The sequence below is a fragment of the Peromyscus maniculatus genome, chromosome 12 (assembly GCF_049852395.1).
Source record: "Peromyscus maniculatus bairdii isolate BWxNUB_F1_BW_parent chromosome 12, HU_Pman_BW_mat_3.1, whole genome shotgun sequence".
Classification (NCBI taxonomy): Eukaryota; Metazoa; Chordata; class Mammalia; order Rodentia; family Cricetidae; genus Peromyscus; species Peromyscus maniculatus.
The window spans coordinates 65,900,285-65,915,307 of NC_134863.1; the positions used below are offsets into that span (position 1 = coordinate 65,900,285).

The 15,023-nt window shown below is 44.9% G+C and overlaps 1 protein-coding gene across 3 annotated transcripts in view; it reads right to left on the reverse strand.

The window, feature by feature from the left end:
- Positions 1-14,021, reverse strand: part of Nrip1 (nuclear receptor interacting protein 1) — an 87,358-nt gene extending 73,337 nt beyond the window's left edge. For 2 of the 3 annotated variants that reach the window (XM_076549120.1, XM_076549119.1), the window contains exon 1: positions 12,994-13,220. The gene's annotated coding sequence lies outside the window, so the exon portion shown is untranslated. Of the gene's footprint in view, positions 1-12,993; positions 13,221-13,889 lie in introns of those variants that run through there. The other variant, XM_016002142.3, reaches the window with a different exon arrangement.
- Between the last annotated feature and the right edge of the window lie 1,002 nt (positions 14,022-15,023).

Here is a 15,023-nt window from a genome sequence, read left to right on the forward strand (position 1 = left end):
TACTTCTCAGTATCCTGTAGGATACATTAAAAGATATATACATTCCTGAAACAAAATAATCCAGGACTTCAGGAGAGTTTAGAAGTGATTGTCCCTTTCTCCTCCCAGACACCAACACTTCCTCTTCCTGTTCACTTCTCTTTCCCCTTTAGCAATCCCAGCTGTGGTCACCAAGGACTGTCAAGGACTGCAACCCCCCCTAGGCAATGTGTGCAAAGGTAATTTTTCTCTGATGTTTCATTGACGAGTTCAACTGAGCCAATAATTTGAGCTGCAGCATTTAACATCACCAGACAAAGTTATCGCTCATATATATTTCTGAATAGATCTTTTCTACACGTATATAAATATGGATTTCTGCTCAGTTACAAGAATTACAAAAACCAGAACCGAAAAATTTTTAAACTTCACAGTAAAATCAAATCAAATACGGTCCGAATTGGCCTGCTGGTTTTATCACAGAGTAATCTATGTTATTTATATAGAGATATAATTCACACCACTACAGAAAAGGAATTCTTTATTGCTTTCACTGTGACATAATAACAGAACCATAATCAATGTCATATAATTTAAAATGTCTCTAGCACCTAGGAGGAAATGCATATTGTTTAGCTTTGTGGGGCTGGGGAGACAATTCGGTGGTTACAATGGCATACTGCTCCCGCAGAGGACCCAAGTTCGGTTCCCAGCACCATTATCGGACAGCTCACAGGCCAGGGCAACTCCGGCTCCAGCAGATCGGATGCCCTCTGGCCTCCACCTCCACGCATGGCGCATATAAACTCACACAGACACGCACGCATAACTATAAATAAAAATAAATTAATACACGTTACCTTTAGTCTTTCAAAGAGCAAAACAAAGAAAACAAACAAAAAAACCCAAGATTTTACCATTTTGTTCACCGCCAAAAGGATCAATTTTTAAACTCATTTTTTCCATTAGTAATATTCTTAACTACTTTTAATTCTGAACTTCACAGGTTCAAGGTTACCTACTATGAAATGGAACATGTAAGTCTGCAAACACTATCATTTAGACTTGTGTAAAACAACTAATACTTGTAATATTAAGGGCAGGTGGGAGCTGTAAAAAGGTAAAAATAAAGTCAGTGAATATATCCATGTTATTAGGACAATGCCCTCAGAGAAAGAATTCCTGGCCATTATCGGGAGGAATATACAAGAATGAAGAAAAAGTGACACTTGTGGATGAATGACTCGTCAAACTCAGGAAACACCTGCCAGTCCCAGCCAGGTACAGGTGAGGCTGTGCTCACTAGAGACTTTGTCTCAGGCTGGTGAGATGGCTCAGCAGGTAAAAACCCATGCTGCCAAACCAGAGGACCTGAGTTCAATCCCTGGATGTCAAGTAGTGGAAGAAAATCAACAGTCACATGTATGTCCTGTCATGTTGGCACCCCAACACACACACACACACACACACACACACACACACACACACACACACACACACACACAAATGCACTAAAAACAATATGTTTTAAGCAGGGTGGTGGCGCATGCTTTAAATCCCTGTAGTCAGCAGACAGAGGCAGGCAGATCTCTGAGTTCAAGGCCAGCCTGGTGTACACAGGTAGTTCCAGGACAGCCAAGCCTACACAAGGAAACTCTACCTCAAAACCAAAAAAAAAAAAACAAAAAAAACAAATAAAAGAACTCTAGGTAAGTATTGTCCCATTGACCACATTCCCACCCTCAAAATTAGGTCTATACATAAATTTTGTTACTTGGTTTTGTTTCAGACAGGGACAGTCTCTCTCTCTCCCCCCACTTCTCTCTCTCCCCCCACCCCCTCTCCATAACCTTGGAGAACTCACAGTGTAGACCACGCTGGCCTAGAACTCACAGAAATCCACCTGCCTCTGTCTCCCTTGCATCACCACATCTGGCTAGACATAAAATTGTAATATGTGTTTTTAAAGATATGTCCATCTTCCTAAGCAGTCAAATCCACATGATTAAACATATGCCCAGCTGGTCAGTCCTTTTGGCTACTAGAAGTTAATTAAGGAAATGGTTTTAAAGGCTCAGAGGTACTTTGTTTCATTTTCTTAAAAATTAATAAGGAAGAAAGAAATTAAATATTGTCTACAGATTTTGCTAAACATATTTTATAATCAAATTTGTATAATTTGAAGTCTTTATTTATTATAAAACAAATTCTCATTGCAAGTGTCAATTAATTATAATGTCACCAACAGTTATGTTCACTTTTCTCTCTCGTAATTAATACAACTGAAAAGAAGATGTATTCTAAGCATACAATATTATTCCTTTTAGAAGTGCTAATTTAAAGAGACCAAAGAAACACAGAACAGCTATGGTTGGAAAGTTCCACCTAACCATTAGCAGCTGTCATGAAGAACAGACTGAGGTTGGTGGCAATTCTAGTCAACAATATTTGTGGACTGGACAGTCTCCTTGGTGGCAGGCCCCCGGGCATGAACTATCTGTCAGGAACATGGTCTTCTGCATGGAGCTCACAGTCTACTGAGAAGGCACAGCAGGCAAACGGGGCCACTGAGATCAGTGAATATGTAACCGGGTGAGGGAGAGATCACGCTTGTGGGGGTGCAGTCACTGCCTGAACTCTCTCATCCGCGGTCACCGTAAGCAAGACTTCCAAATTGCCTTCCAAGGTGAGGCACTCGATCAGCTTGTGGCCTGTGTAAAGGGCTACGGTTAGCTTTTTGCTCTCTTCCTCTCTTCCAGGGGTGAAGACTATATTTGACTCTAAGTACATTGACCAAAAAGACCCCAAGCAACGCCTTTGATAGTTTTAGATCATTGGTCCTCATAAGACGAGCTGGTTGAGAGTATTCTCAACTAATGACGCCCGGTTCTGCTATGTCTGCAAACAGAAAGGTCTCCTGTTGCTTTTTAAAATTATTATTTTATTTTATGTTTTTTTGGGTTAGAATTACATCATTTCTTCCTTCCCTTTCCTGACTACAACTCCTTACGTATCTCCTGCCTTGCTCTCTTTCTTCTTTAATTGCTGCTAGTGGTGGTGGTGGTTGTGCGGTGGTGGTGGCGTGTGTGTGTGTGTGTGTGTGTGTGTGTGTGTGTGTGTGTGTGTCCATGTGTCTGTGTGTGTGTATTCCTAAATATATAAATGCAGCCTGCTCAGCCCATATAATGGTACTTGCATGTACATTTTCAGAGCTAGCCATTTGGTATAGGTTAACCAACGGGTGTGTTCTTCCCTGGGGAGGACTATCTCTTCAGCTCTCAGTGTTCCTTAGTTGCCTGGAGTCCCTTTTCTAGGGGAACCTCCAACTACCACTTTACTAAACCTGCAGAACCCCTAACTACATCCTAACTGTCTGTCCTTATACCCCCAGTAAGCGTAGTGCCCACCACTCATCACACGTCTCTTTGTGACAGACACAGACCACCACAGAAACCAGAACTGATCAGGATGCCGAGTCCTGCACCCAAGGCTCGGGGATCATTTTGGAAGATGGGGTAGAAAGGTCGTTAAGAGCCAGGCGATCAAGGAGTTTGCTTTAAGATCATGGCTCCCAGAAATGTCAGAGAAGCCGCCCCCTGCAGACTCACCAACAGGACTTCCTAAAAAAGCCCTGAAAAAGGATATCAACAGACACCAACGTGGAAGGAAGAAAGCTCAGGAAACCTCAACCCTGTTGCTATTTAAGCAGAACTGAAAATGTACGAAGACTCAAAGCAAAGGATTTGCATGAACACGCACATACCTGAACTACAAAGTGGCCGAGAAATTACATTCAAGTCATAGGTCAATGAAAAGAATCCTAAGGCTACTCTGAGGACCACAAGGAAATGAAGGACCAAGACCACAGGGAGGTAGCTGCCCACTACTCGCCCCTCAAGACCCAGCACTGAGGACCAGTCTCTCCTTGGCCTTAACTTGCACTTTACTGCTGTATCCTCCGCCAAAGGATGCATTCCATCATACCTGCTACCCTCCCTCTCCACTCCACCCCCCTCTCTTCCCTTCCTAAACTTCAGCGAGAAAACAAAAAGAGACACAGAAGAGTTCGAAGTAAATCAGGACATGGCTTCTCCTCCTGGGTCTATCCCACCTCCCACTAGCTAATTTTTATAGTTAATTTAAATGTTCATAGGCTCAGTTTCCCCCTTTGGGGAACTTTGAAGTTAGCAATGACAAAACCAACTGAAAGATTTAGTAATTATTTGCCCGGTTGTATAACATGGATCCCAGGTAGGGGCGCGGGGGTAGATGAGACATCCCAAGGCTAAAGGGAAACAATACTAAACAGAAAGGACTGGGATGGAGAGAAAAGAAAACCATGCATAAGTACAAGGAGGAAACAGGATGAGAGACCCTCTGGATAGTGTGCTTATCCTCACCCTACCTATGGCTTCCTGCCAGGTCCTCTCCAGCCTGAAAATACACCACGGTATTATTTCAATTTGTGGAGATTCAAAATTCAGGGAAGAAGCAATGATATTGAGTCACACGGGGGGAGGGGAGTACCTCCTCAGGATCAGAGCCATGCTCTACCTTGGGTTTTGCCTCAGTGATACAAACCGTGGAGACACAAGAAAGTGCCAGATGGTAAAGCAGAAACCCCCAGCCCACCCCTTCCGTTTGCTATCACATAGATTCCAGTCTATTTCAAGAATATCAATACACAACCTGAAACAGAGGATGGCCCTCCCCAGACTGTTTACTTTGAGAGTTCCTCTCTTATTTAGCCAGAATAAAATATCTATTCTCTTAATGAAAGATAAAAGCAAAACATTCTTTCCCAGCTTTTATGGGAATCCTTTGTTGCCCAACATTTACTTAGCAGTTCAACATTCAAAGTACACCAGAAAATATTATCTATATTCACTTTATATCTCATTCTATGTCTCTAATATAGTTTCAGTTTGTACCTTTCAGTGTATAGGGAACCACTACGCTAGAGTGGTTTTGGGGTTCCAAATTCCATAAATCTTAAATGAGTCAAGTAAAAAAAAAAAAAAAAAAGGGTGGAGAGGTTTATAACTCCATTTCTCGTCTCCTCGACAATAAAAGCGCACGACTGGTGTGTACTTAAAAACGCACTCTGTGCCCCAGCCTCTAAGTCAAAGTGCTCCCTCCTCACCAAGGTCTACTCCCCAAATGAAGCCAGTTTTCCCTTATCTCTGTCCTCCCGATAAACTCACAAATGCATTATCCACTTCCTGTGCGGAGTTCAGATGGTACTTTATTAACATATCACAGTCTTTAACAAAACCATGGTGGGTGAAGAAAAGGCTGTACAAAGAAGATCACATTAAGGATAGTCAAGAGTTGCAATCTGTAACCAGGAAGGCGAATGGACTTCTGCTACAGCAGCTCCCTGAGGTGGACAAGCACAGTTAGCCTTGGGAACACCAGGATTAAGACCATGACAGGCTATTTTAATGAAGTATATCAAGAAACGCAGCAGCATTCACCACCTTGAAGAACAGGGCAATACTTCTGTGGTGCACGTCCCAAGAGCTGGAACTGGGGGGTGGAGAGTGGCCAGCCGCCCTTGCGGACTAAGATTGGGGAAAGGAGCCAGCTGCCTTTGAAGTTTCCCTCTGGTTAAGGGTAGGCAGCTGAGGAAGCCATGAAAGAGAGGCCTCCCCGGAGAAACTGGGCTGTGAGCATCAGACTGGGAGGTTTGTCCTTGGAATCTGGGGTTTGTGGCTATCAGGTAGGAGAGCAAGCTCTCCCTAATGGCTTCCTGAAAGTCAGCTGGCAGCTGGTTTCCCTTTCCAAAGATGGCATATTCTAGTGGAAAATGAAATTAGCGGTGTGTGACCTCAGGCAAGTGACTCTGGCAACTCACAAACTGGGTTTCTGTCTCTATACACTAGAGGAAACAATATCTATGAGTCCCTGGGGGGAAGTTGCAAGGATTAGAAGTGAAAAATGCGTGTAAACTGGCTAGAACGGTGCCCACCCGGCATAAAGCAGTTGCCTGCGAAGGATGAGTTCACTTCCCCTCCCCGCTGCCCCTCCTCCTGAGGGTGGAGGGGGGTCAAATAGCACAGGGCACACAGCAGTGCAACTTCTGCGCATGCCGAGTCTTCACTCCATCATCTCTGCTCCTTCTAAAACCACCGGTTTGAAATCATGAACAATATGCCCTGACACACGGCAGCAGAACCTCAGAGTTTAAAATCACATCTGACCTCTCGTGCTACGGATGTTGTTGCCCAGGGAGACAAAAGGACTTCCCTTTTAGCAGAATCAAACACTGATTTAGCAGAAGACTCTGCACTAGAAAATGAAATGTAGAGTGAAAAAAACAGAAGTACTATTTTTAATGCATTTTTTCTTTTCTTTTTTTTTTCTTTTCTTTTTTTTTTTTTTTTTTTTTTGCAAAAATCAAACCCAATCCTTCATGACCCTTTTGGTGAAATACTGCAAGAGTAATTAATTAATTCAGAGTTTCTTCATGTTTCCCAATACTTTTCCTTCTGTCTATCTCTCCTTCCTTAATTTGCTTCTTTTCCAGTGCGTAAATCAACCTGTTACTAGATTACTAAAAACTCAAAATTCAGGAATCAAAAACTTAAACTTTGTTTTCCCCCTTCCAGTTATCATGCACTCCTTAAATGCATCATCTCCAAGGTTGCAGGTGTTCTTCGGTGGTAGAGCACACATGCCTAGCATGCACAAGGCTCTGGGTTCAGTCCTCACCAACACACACACACACACACACACACACACACACACACACACACACACACACACACAGAGAGAGAGAGAGAGAGAGAGAGAGAGAGAGAGAGAGAGAGAGATATCTCAATTTCTAGAGAAATTCCTCAAGAAGTCCCATTTTGCAGAACTTCCAAATCTCAAATTTTGATCCTAACAGTACATGCTAGGCTCTTACCCACCTCAGCCCACATTAAAAACTATATTACAATATTATTCTCCACTTAAGCTTGTATCTAAGCATAATCCTCCACCTCACTATTGTAATGCTAAATTAGCATCTGATATTTTTAATGCAATGATATTTAATATGTTCACATGTTATGTCTAGACAAATTCAACAATTAAAAGTCCATAACCATAAGCATCCGGCTTAACCGCTGTTCCCAACCATAAGCTTTCCTCCTAACTTCATTCTAAAGATAATCACCACAATGTTACCCCATACCTTCACAGAGCTAGTAAAGAACATGAAATAAAATATTCAAAGCAAACTACTAACAATACAAGCTCCAAACTCCTTAGCTCCCGAGTTGCCCACAATCCTTTGCAGCAGATGAATATTGCAGGCTTCGAAAGGTGTAACCCTGTCTGTCATTAAACGGGCTTTCTTAATTAGAAGTCTGAAAGTGAGAGGTTCCCTTCCACCAAAGCTCTCAGTTCATACCAGCATGAGGCTCCTAGTCTGGGTGGGAAACTCAGGCTGAGGACTGAAGTACCTAGCAGACTTCTATCTAATGCTTCTTGAAACTCTGGGCTAGTCACACAAAAGTTAAAGCAAATAAAGAATAGTTTCCTTTCATCCTTAAAGGTATTTTATGGGGAGAGGAAAAAAAACCCACAAAATTAAAAAAAAAATAAACTACCACAACAAAAGGTGGGTTTTAGCTTAGAGTTTTTCATTCCTAAGTGTGGGCAGTAGAAAATTTGAGGGAAGAGTGAACCGTGATAGGCTGAAATTTCAAAAACAACTATTTTGTTCTATTAATGTTAATTCAGTCTGCACATTTCTAGACAGACTCCTTGCTTTGCCCCAGTCCCATGAACTGAAGGCCAAAGGAAGAGGAAAGGAAGAGAGGAAGAGGTGATCGGTGTGGGGGATGTCTCAAGCACCTGCCCAGCCTTTGGTTCAATTCATGCTGCCACCCTGCTTGGCATTATCTCAAGCAAGAAACAAACCAGATGAACCATAAATTCTAATTATCCATCTGATTTTCTTCAAGAATAATCTATCTTAAAAAGCGACATAATATTATATTTTTTAGCCTACTAATGTAGATAATATGCTTTTCCTCAGAAACCAAGTGGCTTTCTTTCTTGCTCTTTGGGTTGTCAGCCTTCTAAATTCTTCAGATTTGCTTCTCTCAATAGCACCCCTAGAGTTCTAGGCTAATATCCCTAACATGATTCAAAACCCTAATGTAACTGTAAAATGGATCACAGTTTTGAAAATCCACTTCTGTTCTCCAAGAAAATTGTCTTGTTTAAGGCATATTGATGATCAATAATACCACAATCTTTATAATGTTTTATCTGACGTGACTGTAAGAAAGTGTGAGGACTAATTAGAATGTCAAGGTCCATGATACAGAATATATATTAACAGCTCCAAAAAAATGACATGACTTCCTAGTGATTTACATACCAATTTTCATGATGAAAAACATACCTTCCATACCCATAGCAACGCAAAAGTTTTGTTCAAAATAAACTCCAATCCAATTTTTAGAATTTCCACCCATCCAGTATATATAGAAATTGAATATGATGGAGAAGAAAAAGAAAAAACGATGGGCAACTACGTAAGTTGTAGATGAGACTTCTGGTCTCTTCGCTGTCCATTCCCCCTTGAATGATAAGACAATATACTTAAGCAGAGCATTCTTTCTTCAGCCAGTTACACCAAGACATCTCCGTCAAGATTCTGTTAAAAGAGGTCCATGTCACCACCCAAACCGCATCACTCCATTTTCCAAGTCCATAACAGTGCTTATTAAAACTCCAGATCTAAGAAAGGAAGGAAGGAAAGAAGAGAGAGAGAGAGAGAGAGAGAGAGAGAGAGAGAGAGAGAAAGAAAGAAAGAAAGAAAGAAAGAAAGAAAGAAAGAAAGAAAGAAAGAAAAGAAAAAGAAATGAAAGAAAAAGGGAGATAATATTCTTCTCCTCCTTCCAAGCAATCTGTAGCTCCTGGTTCTATTCCGGTACCCAATTGTGACCTTCCATTTCAGATACACTTAAGGACCATTTCAAAGCTCGCTCTCACTGTGAATCTGCACAAATGGCGAACTTGTCATTTCATTCCCTCGAACAATCACTATTTATATAATATTGCTGGCCTCATAAAAGGGAATCCATTACCATCAGCAATTCATGTCCCCGCCTCAGCATCAGAGGCAAACAGGAATGGGAAACAAGATCAGCCTCCTCCATTTACTTTTTTTTTGGTCATTCCAACTTTTGCAGGGATCCCAGCTCCTCTCCCTTGGCCTGCTTCCTCCTCTGACATGCCCGGGTTCTACCTTCCTCAGGTCCATCCTGGTGTTGGGTTTCTGACTGTCGTCATCTACTGAATGAACATGCTCATCCCCTGGTTCCTGAAAAACTACACCGTAAGGAGAGGAGTCCCAAACTGTTCAATTCACAGACCCAACTTTATACATCTAGGAGGTGACCCCTACCACGCTCTGTTGAAAATATTTCAACTCTTCAACAGAAGTCAGGATATTTGAAATGAAAGTATGTCTCCAGTAGGAAGACATGGGCACACAGGGTTTTGCAAAGAACAGCAAGTGCCTTTTCCTCAGCCACCATCCCTGTAAGAGTAAATCATTATTTGGAAGTACAGAATCCACCCGAGACTGTAGCGCTCACCTGAAAAGGAAAGACTACCAAATAAACTCCACCCTGCCACAGACACAGAAGAAAGTTCACGCATTAAAGCCATTTTCATGGAAGAGAGAAAAATGGCTAAAGATATGCAATTTGTTTATTTTAAAGAGGAGGGGTAGGTGGGGAGGGAAGGGAAGAGGAGTGGGCGGGGGTAGAAAGAAACTGAATGACAAACCTATGCTTTAAAAACTGTCAGGAAACCCAAATTTTAAAACATAAAAGGGACTCATCACAGTTTAAAATGAATAACTTTTACTGATTAAAATTTAAATCTCTTAAACATATTTTTAGCTGAGTGATCCTTTAACTTCATACATCAAAGTGCTTTTCCTGAAGTTGCTTACAATCTTTAGGCTTACAAATTTAAAAAAAAAAAAATCTAACACCTTTAACCTCAGTGGTCCTAAGCCACTCTGATTTCACACGATCTCCAGGCCATCCATGCTCTCCTAACACTGGTGTGCGATGAAATCTGTGCACATTAATAATAACCTCCTTTTCTGTCAACCGTCTAGAGAGCCGAGGATGGCATGTCTATCCTGATCTCCCTATGTGTTCCATTAGATTGACATATTTTGCCTCATCTGTCACCTTCTATAAAACTCTGCTTTCAGATATGAGTTAATTCATTTTTAGTTGTCCTCAATGTTCTAAAATAGTGATGTTTGACAGAATTAATACAGTGCTCTAGTTCTCGCTGTTCAACTGATATTTAATTAAAGATCTTGGAGGCCATCTTTCAGGCTACATGCTTTAAGGAGGAACATTACTTCCTCCTTGGCCAGTGTGCTAAGTAAGCCACATGGCAGAGGCTGCCTCCCTCAGGTCCCCTCTTCAGGCTTCAGCACCACCAGCAGGACAGACACATTGTCACTTTGTCTCATGTTGACTGTATTCTGCCATATCTGAGCCCAAATTCAACTCCTGCCTACATTCCCTCTAGCCGCTTCGACGTCTAGAATTTTTTGTAGTGGCAGTACTTTTATCAAAAGGCACTGAGACCACTTATTTCATACTATTTCCTGAATCTCCGAAAACCCAGAAAATCTGTAAGCAGTCAGAGCCACCTTAGGGCACAAGCTTAAAAGGCTCTCTCTTAAAATTTTGAATTAATATCTTTTGGAGAATAGCCCACTGGAGTTGATATGTCATAATTTTCTATTCGGAAGGTGCATGGGTAATTTAAATTGGCACTTGCTGTTTATTACTTAAATAATTGTTCTCCTGCACGGCCTTTGGAAAGCCTGAACTTCTCAATCGTGTTTTGACTATACAGCAGCCATAAGGGCCATGTCGGTGGAAGCAAACTCCAAGAGCCATAAACTAACAAACAGACTCTAGGTGGTGGTATAGGTTATTTTTTATCACAATGTTTTGCTCTAAAAACTGGAGGACTCAGAGGAGTCCTAGCCTCATCCACAAACACTTCTCCATTGCTAACTCACAATATTTCCAGATACCTCAGTTCGAAAAATTCAAGTTCCACAAAGTTTGGAAACAACAGATACGTGGTTCTAAGCCTTCTTCTCATAGGCTTTAAACCTGATTCTCAGCCATCTCAAAGGCACTACACAGAACTCATGTGTATAAAATCAGCAACCGGACTGCCCTCCTTATTGACTTCTTAAATCTGTTTTCCTCCTGTATTTTAAAGGCTAAGTTCAGAAAGAAATCTCCCCACCGGAGTATGAAACAGGATGGGGTAAGTAAGCATGCAGTCCTGGAGTATGCAGGTAATGCCTGCTGCTTGACTGATTCTTCTTTGTCTGCAGGAACTAAGTACAAGCAGAGAAAGTTCCTACCGCTGTTGAAGCCAGGCTCTCGGATTCAATTAAACCCTATGGACATTAGCAAGCCGCTGGGCAAAACCAGGGCAACTCACTTGGAAGTGGAAGAACATTTCAACATCCTCCAGGCAGCCGCCACATTTGGGGGCCATGCACATGAAGCACCGTTTGTTTAAAAAGTCGACTTACTTCACTGTCTCTTACACAAAGGTGGCAAACGGATGATTAAACACTGAATAATAGCATCGGGAAGACGCCGCCCACTTGCTAAAACCTATGATTCACTAATAAGCAGGTTCAATGTAATTCATAACTTTAAAGAATGAATTACTGAAGCCCCTTGCTTTACAAAACCCAAGAAATACAAAGACTACACAGCATTTATGCATATATATGTGGACACAGACAGACAGACATAGCAATCTTGTTTTACTTTTAGACGATGTCTCTCTTCCTTTAAAAACACGGTCTTCCCCACCTCAGTGTCACAATCATTTACACTAGCAGACAAACTCCAGCCTAGTGCCACCAAAAAAAAAAAAAAAAAAAAAAAAAAGAGTTAAAAGTTCTTGCACCTAGGAACGTCGGGACTTTCCCCCAACTAAAATGACCCATTAATTTAAAAAAAAAAAAAAGAGTATCTTAACATAAAATTACCTAACATTCTGTTCCTCGTTTACGACCGCCAGTACCCAATTAAATTACTGACATGATGGAAGGTAGAAACTCCTGGAATGCCTCAGAGATCAACATGTGTCAGACTCGCTGCCTGTCCGCCTTTTAAACACAGTGGATTCCTTTGTTCCTTCAGTCTGAACATCAACTCCTGATCAAAATTTGGAAACTACTTTGGGGAGAATGGGAGAGTCTAGGGAGCGTTTCCACGGAAGAGAATGCCCTCAAACAACAATAGTAGTAAGGAGAGAGTGGCAGAAGAGAGAAGAGCGTCTCCCAGGACTTCACCAGCCTCACGCTAAAATGCTCTCAGATGCTGGGGGACACTAGGCTGAGGCCTCGGGTGCAGGGGACCTCGCCCTCCCTCGGCAGGCGGGGAGCTGGTGCCCAGCAGGCCGGGCCTGGGGCTCAGCGCTGTGCCCGTTCCCAGTCACTTTTCCCTGCCTGGAATCGGCGGCGGCGACACCGCGCGGGGAGGCACCGGCGAGAGGCGGGGAAGCAGCGCGGGCGCCACCGCGGGCACCGCTGGGCGGCAGGACCGAGCGGCGCGGCAGCCAGCACCCGGGGCTCGGGGCCAACAGGGGCAGCCCGAGCGGGCTCGACCCGGGCCCCGCGACCCGGCCACCCGCGTGGGTCCCGGCGCAGAACCCCCAGAGCGGCTGCGCCCCTGGCGCCGGGGCTGGCACGGACGAGCCCACGGCTGGGAACTCTACAACTTGGCGGCCGCGCCGGCCGGGGCCCGCGAGTTCCCGGGGAGAGCCGGAGCCAGGCACGGCGGCAGGCTGTCCCCGGGATCCCGGTCGCCGGCGCCCCCCGTGGGCCTCCCCGGCCTCCGCCGCCTCCACGGGCCGCGCACCCAGGCCGTGCCCGGGCGACGAGGCGTCCGCTCCGCGAGCTCCGCACGGAGCTCCGGGGCCGCGATCGCCACTCACCGAGGCCGCCGCGGCTCCCGGGGGCCGCCGATCCGTGTCGCTCCCTCCTTTCCCGGTGAGCCGTGCCCTGCGGCCGCGCGAGGCCACGGGCGGTGCGCACGGGTGGGCTGGGGCCGGCTCGTCCTCCGCCTGCGCCGCGATCGCCGTCGCCTCCCGAGTTCGGGGCTCTGCTGCAATGTCTGCGAGGCTGACTTTGAGCGCCTCGCTCGCCGCCCGCCCGCCGCAGCCGCGCTCCTCCCTCCGCCGCCGAGTTCGCGGCGGCCGGGTCCCTCCCCTCGCTGCTCCACGCCATTCAGCTCTTCAGCCAAGTTTCTTAACCCTTTTCTGGCCCTCCCTCCCATTGTCACCCCGGCTGATCGCGTACCCGGTGGCTCGCTGGAGCTGGGGAGCCTACCCGGCTCCTGCAGGCCTTCTCTACGCTTCTCCGGGTGGGGTCCCCGGGGCTCCGCGGCCTTAAAGGCAGAGAGAGGACGCAGATCGACCGGGAGAGGAGGGGGGTGCCTTGCGCCCCGAGCCGGAGCCCTGGCTTTCTGGCCCCGTCCAGCCGCCTGGATAGATTGTGCCTAAGGACCAGGCGATCGTCCATGTCACCCAGGCTTGGGCAGGCGTTGAGAGCACCGTAGGGGAATCAGGGCGTTCTAACCCTTCCTCAGGGTCCCCACCTAGGGGCTGGCACCTTAAGCGTCTCCCTTCCTCCCATTTCACCCCACAGCACGCGTTCTCTTGGCTCCCTTTTACCCACCCTCATATTTCCACCTCCTTGGAATCTGTGTCCCGCTTAAATTCCGGAAGCTACGGCGCTATAACTCTAGGTCATTTTGACCTCATGCCCAGCACCTAGTAGGACCCGGTTAATTAATGTGGCGTGATTCCAAGCGGAAAACTGGGAAGGAGACCTGAGGAGTGCCCAGCTCAGCTCCCTAGACGGACGCAGGACCCAGGAAGCAGGGTATAATCTTCAGTTGCTTTGTCACTGCGAAGTCTCCAGCGGGGTCTGCCGGCCAATCTGCACCACCCCCAAGAAGGATCTGACCCAACAGGGCTAGGAGATGGGCTGTCACTTCTTTAAGCGGCTCTGCTCGGTTCAGAGTCTCAATAAATAACAATTACATCACGAAACCAGGGTGGCAGTGCAGCGAAACCTGGGTTTCCTGCAGCCTCGTCTTGCTGAGCCCGCCTCTAAATTTGAGGGGGGCTACAGATTGGTGAAGCGAGAAAGTGGAGGGAGGAGAGAATAATACGAAACCATGATCTCGCCCTCTCGTGTTTTCCGCTTTAAAAATCCTCTTCTCTCCTCGTGCATCTTACTTGTGAAGACTCCTTCTGACGCTCCCCCTGCCCCAGATGTCACGTTTCTTTTTCACTTTAGTATCTCGCCATTAAAAGAAGTACCAGCGGGGGGTGGGGGTCGGGGGGGGGGAGAGTGATTGCAGAAGTTGGTTTTGTTTGACATAAAAAAAAAAATCAACACTGAAGTACATCATTAGCTCACCCTGCTCTCTGAAGTGGTATCCTGCGTTAAAACACTCACTGAATAAGACAGTTTTGTGCATGAAGCTCTCTACTCTCATGTATTTTCAGTAGCATTTGGAAACAGTTATTGATGCACATAGAAACCAAAAATTACCCAAGTGATCAAACTGTATTCTTTACTGTTATGTAATAGTTGTACAGCCAGCTATGTTTCAGATTTTTCAAATGAGCAAGGTCTGGAGTATCTTTCCAACCTTGAAAGCGAAAGCGGTTTTTCAGATTAATTCTTAATAAAGCAATATCCCAGCACAGTCTTGAGCACACGTTAGGAATATTTTGCTTAGTGGTGATGGTGCATTTTAAGGTACTCATTATCTCTCCCAGTGATTCACCTATGTGATCTGTTGTCATCTAGTGTCATGTAAATCTCATGTAAGAGAATAGCATTTGCGTATGCCACAGTTCAAGATCTGCTTAAAGCATATTAGTAAAGACAGCAGATCTTTGGGGCATCATTCATCCTGGATTGACAAAAAGCAAATAATTGCAATTAAATG